The sequence below is a fragment of the Oratosquilla oratoria genome, chromosome 3, assembly GCF_046742065.1.
Source record: "Oratosquilla oratoria isolate Oo_2021 chromosome 3, ASM4674206v1, whole genome shotgun sequence".
NCBI lineage: Eukaryota > Metazoa > Arthropoda > Malacostraca > Stomatopoda > Squillidae > Oratosquilla > Oratosquilla oratoria.
Genome location: NC_134779.1, coordinates 79206847 through 79212732, shown reverse-complemented (window position 1 = coordinate 79212732; position 5886 = coordinate 79206847).

Here is a 5886-nt window from a genome sequence, read left to right as displayed (position 1 = left end):
TAGAAAAGGAAGAATGATGTATGAAAAAACAAACTTTGATAAAATAAGAGAATTCTTCCAACAAGAAAACTGGGAAGAAATATACAAAGAAGAAACATCAGTGGAAGAGAAATGGAATATTTTGACAAAAATTTACAAAAAAGGAGTGGAAAAGTATGTCCCAAGACAAAAACAAGAAAAAGAATATGTAAAATGCTGGTACAACAAAAGTTGTAGGGAGTTAAAAGACAAAAGAGACAAAGCCTGGACCAGATGGAAAAAAGACAGAAGACCTGAAAAATGGAAAATATATACTGGTTATAGAAATGAATATGTACAAAACGTGCAGAGAGGAAAAAAGAAAATATGAAAAAGATGTTATAGAAAAGTGTAAAGATCAACCAAAACTATTCTACAGATTTGTAAACAATAAACTGAAAAACAAACAAGACTTGGAGAAATTGAGACAAGGAGGAGTTGAATACACTGAGGAAATGGAAATGGCAGAAATTATGAACAAACATTTTAAATCAGTGTTTACAAGGGAAAATATACAACCTGAAGAGACTGAGTGGAAAGAAAAAGTCCCCCCTATGGAAGAAATAGAAGTAACAAAGAATGAAATATTGACACACTTGGGTAATTTTGATGTCAGAAAATCGCATGGGCCAGATGAAATAGCAAACTGGATTCTGAAAGAATGCAGGAATGAACTGGCAGACAAAATACATAGCATAATAAGCAGTTCCTTAAAAGAAGGAAAAGTTCCAGAAGATTGGAAAAAAGCAAATATAGTACCTATATATAAAGGAGGAAATAAAGAAGAACCTACCAACTATAGACCAGTCTCTCTAACAAGTACAATAGCAAAAATTTGTGAAAGAATTATCAAAAGTAGATGGGTAAAATACTTGGAAAAAAACAACGTACTAAATCCAAGGCAATTTGGATTCAGACAAGGACGGTCATGCGTCACCAATTTAATATGTTTCTATTCAAGGCTAATAGATATAATACAAGAAAGAGATGGATGGGCTGATTGTGCATTTCTAGACCTAAAAAAAGCTTTTGACAAAGTACCACATAAGAAGTTGCTTAAGAAATTAGAATATGAAGGAGGAATACAAGGTAAATTGCTAAATTGGATGGAAGACTTTTTGCAAGAAAGAAAAATGAGAGTAGTGATAAGAGATCAGCACTCAAAATGGAATGAAGTAATAAGCGGTGTCCCGCAGGGAACAGTTCTGGCCCCAATAATGTTTGCTATATATATTAATGATATGGATGAAGGAATTGAAAGCTATATGAGCTTCTTTGCAGATGATGCAAAACTACTGAAAAGAGTGAAAACTGAAGAAGATTGTGAATCACTACAGAGAGATCTAAATAAAGTACAGGAATGGAGTAGGAAGTGGGAGATGGAGTTCAATACAAAAAAGTGTAGTATAATGGAATTTGGAAAAAGCAAAAACAGAATAACAGGATCATATAATTTGGGAGAAGAAGGAATAAAAAAAGTAGAAAATGAGAAGGACCTGGGAGTCATTGTTATGAATAATATGTCACCTGAGAAACATATAAATAAGATTTTTGGAGAAACTTATAATTTAATAAGAACAATCAAAGTGGCATTTACATACCTGGATGAAGAAATGGTGAGGAAAATCCTAATCACCCTGATAAGACCAAGATTGGAATATGCAGCAACGATATGGTCACCAAGTACAAAAAAATGTATAAAAAAACTTGAAAGAATACAAAGAGCAATCACAAAACTGGCACCAACACTCTCAAAACTATCATATGAAGAGAGACTACAAAAACTTAAACTACAGACACTAGAGCAAAGAAGAGAGAGAGGAGATTTGATAGCTATTTACAGAATCATGAAAGGCATAGAAATTACTGATAGAGAGAATCTGATAAAATGGGATGACAGAAATACAAGAGGACACGGAAAGAAAATAAAAAAAGACAGCTATAGAAGAGATTTGAAAAAGAACAGCTTTCCTCACAGAGCAATAGACAGTTGGAACAAGTTAGATGAGAAAGTGGTGTGTGCAAAAACAATACATGAATTTAAAAATAGTTTAGATAAAATGAGATATGAAGACGGGATCCCACGAGCATAGCTCCCCTTCCCGTAAAATACAACTAGGTAAATACAACTAGGTAAATACACACACACACACACACACACACACCAGACTGTTGTTACGGTGGTGCCAGCAGTACCTGGTTCGAATCCTGCCCAGGGCCGAAATTATTTCAGTATCGCTGCGCTTCGAGTCGTTACTCGAAGCGCAGCGCAGGTGGGGAGTTGGGGGGGGTGCGTGTAAGGTCATAGCATTACCCATATATCAGTCATACGAGCTCTGAGCTCTCTTCCGGGAGGGAAATAGCTGTCGATCACGAGTACAACACGTGATCCAAAGACCAAGTGAATACACACACACACAAGTCCTCAATGGTCGCAAGTCCTCAGTGGTCGCCATATTCCCTTGAACTGACCAGGAAAAAAATGTCCCTTGGGTTCGGCCTCGGCCTCGGGGCGGAACCCCAACACGGGATCCCCAGCACGGGATCCCTATCGTGGGATTAGAGCGCGGAGCGCTGCGGCGAAGGCCGCTGTTTGCGCAGCCAAGCCCCCGGCGAAGCCCGCGGCTTGTATATATATATATATATTTATGGTTTCCGTGGCTGGTACCCACTTGGACCTCAACCTTGTTGTTGGTTCGGAACTGTTCACACATGAACGCAGGGGATGGTGTTCACGTTATGCCACTGCAGTGACGATACCCAGAGGAAGCTGATGTATCACACACACAGTGATGCCCAAGTCACCTCAGGTCCTAAGGTGAACAACAGTTACGGCCATTACTCAGAGTGGATGTCTTTCCTAACCTCTGCGCCTAGGCAGCCCCCCGACTGTCAGCCAAAGCAAGCCTTAACCCCCATCTCCCCCATGGTGCCCAGCCACGGTAGTAACCTCCCCAGTAAACAGCTTGAGTTCACGAGCTCGGGCAAGGATCGACCTGCCGACCCCACGATTACAAAGCCAGCGTGCTACCACTGCACGAGCGTACAGGAAAAGAGCAACACTTGTTGGGTGTCATTCCCTACTCTCTAACTTATCATACCTAGCCTTAAGTTCATGTAAGGTTCCAACTTGATTCATATCCTTAATTTCCAATTCCTGTATTGTTCCAGCTTGGGCTATACCACCTTCTAAATTATCCCAATTATTTATGCATCTATATAGAAAACTGTGTTTCTTCACATCCTCTAGACACGCAGGCTTTCGTAATTTGTTCTCGTGTCCTCTTAAAAACCTCCTATCCCTAATCAAGATATCTCTTTTGTCAGTATAGTCTATCCCCTTTGGTGACCTGAATGGTGTATCATATCTATAGATGAAAAAAAAAAAAAAAAAAAAAAAAAAAAAAAAAAAAAATCGCGTTTTTTTTATGAAAACTTTGTTTATATGAGGTTTTTTTTAATCTCGTCCAAATTTGTTCAGATATTAAATATTTAGTATATAAAAACAGGTGCAAGTATGTTATTCATTCCTCCACATATGTGCATCTATCTTATTCAAAGAGGCATTAGACAGAGTATAAAAATAAACAAGTAATTGACCATTTTAGTCACTGTCAGATGCTGCAAGCCTGCAACAAGTGTAGATACTGTATATGGGCCAGTATGGCTATTGGCTGGCTACCATACAAAATTTACCTTTTATCTTAGCATACTCTTCAAATATTAAACACTCCAATTTCCAATAATGACCCTGGACGTTGCCTAAACACAGATCCGCCACTTGGACAGTGGAAAAGGGGTTAACATAGTAATGGGGGGAAACTGTTGTACTCCCCGCCATCCATCAAAGCTCAGAGCTTACTTTCTACCTAACCTTTGGCTCGCTATCCCTTAACTTTGACCTACAATCATACATAACTCCTTGAGATGCAACTCAGAAAAAACAGTGTTTTTTTAGTCATGTTTTTGCAAAAAAAAATATATATATTTTTGTTTTTTATATATTTTGTTTTAAAATAACTCAGTAAGGAAAATAACCATGTTACAATAATTTTTCTATGTTAGAATATCAAATAAATCAGTATACCCCTCATTTAAGGTTTTCTATGGTGTTAGGGCACTTCCATTTTCTGTGGTTTCATGTTTTGATGTGTTTTATCTATCTTACAATGTACAGTTCCCCACTTAGTTTTGGCACAGTTTTAAAAATGTTTCGGACAAGGATAGCAACTCGCCCGGTATTCTTTTTTATTACATTTTCGTGTCTGTTCATTTACATGTTTTTTCTTTTCTTTTTTTGTAAAATAGTAACTACCTTAAAAAATGTGACAAACAGCGAAATACTCAAAATGGTATAGCAGACGACACATTTTTCTTGACTTACTAATGACATCTATCACTTTTATTTGACAAGTAATACGATTAATATACGTTGCAGAGGAGAGAGAGAGAGAGAGAGAGAGAGAGAGAGAGAGAGAGAGAGAGAGAGAGAGAGAGAGAGAGAGAGAGAGAGAGAGAGAGAGAGAACGCAGGAATCCGTTCACGTAGTGGTCGATGGTAGACTAACAATCAGCTTCAAGCTGTGAGTGGTGTTGAGTGCAGTGACAAACTAACCAAAACTAACTCGTATACTTATAAGTTATGTTATAACCCTATTATGTTATAACCCTATTATTAAATTTTGAGTATTTCGTTGTTTGTCACATTTTTAAGGTAGTTACTATCTAGCAAAAAAAAAAAAAAAAAAAAACAGACACGAAAATTTAATAAAAAAGAATACCGGGCGAGTTGCAAACATGATTTTCCGGGCTTTATTTACACACAACTCCGAACAGGATCGATCATGTGGTAGAACAACGAATCGTTTTGTTACTCGCATCTGATCTGTGGTGTTCGCGGCACGGATAAACCTCGCCTACGGCCACCTGCTTACCTGCGTGCCCCACGGGTTCCCGTCCAACCGCTTCGCCCTACCCAACTCCGTCCTCCCGTATTGGAAGTTCCGAGACGCGCTTTCCGCCAACGGGATCTGGCGCTGTACGTCCAGCGCATCGTCCTCCCAGCCGCCCTACGGAAGCACCCACCGGCCCCCGAAGACGCCACCCCCGTCGCGTCCCATCCCTCAATGGAGGACCTCCGGTACTCGTGCGCGACCCCCCGACCCACCGCTTGCCCCGACTCGCGAATAGGTATGCCTTTCACGATGGCCCTGCGAGCGCGGTGGTGGTGGTTGGGGGGGGGGAGTGGTATGTAGTACAGTGCTTTGGCCTAGGATACTAGCATAGAGAAGGGTGCCATAGTGTTGTGGCGTGCCCTAATCAGCAGTGACGCTTCCCGTACAAAGACCCCCTTGTTACGGCCGACAAGGCCCCTTTTCACATGTGTACTAGGCGTGGCAACTTCTCTTCACCCTGTGTAGCGAAGGACTCTGCCCCCACGCCAGTCGATACCCGTCTGCCTTACCATGCATCTCTAGCGCTTCCATCTATGCATAACCCACTGATTAATAAATGCGTGAATTTCCCAACCTGTCTCACTACTGCCCCCCTGCAATATTGCTTGCAATGTTCAATAATTTTCTTTAGTAGATACTTATTAAAAAAGAATATATAATGATAATAATAATAATAATAATAATAATAATAATAATAATAATAATAATAATAATAATAATAATAATAATAATAATAATAATAATAATAATAATAATAACAATAATAATAATAATAATAATAATAATAACAATCTTGATATTTAGCTTCATTCTAAGCTATTGCCTTGAGGGGGGGGGTATATGACACCATGAAGTCTCTTTAGTTCTACTTTTTAGGTGTATTGCTTCAGCCTTGCTTTTACTCACAACCCCCT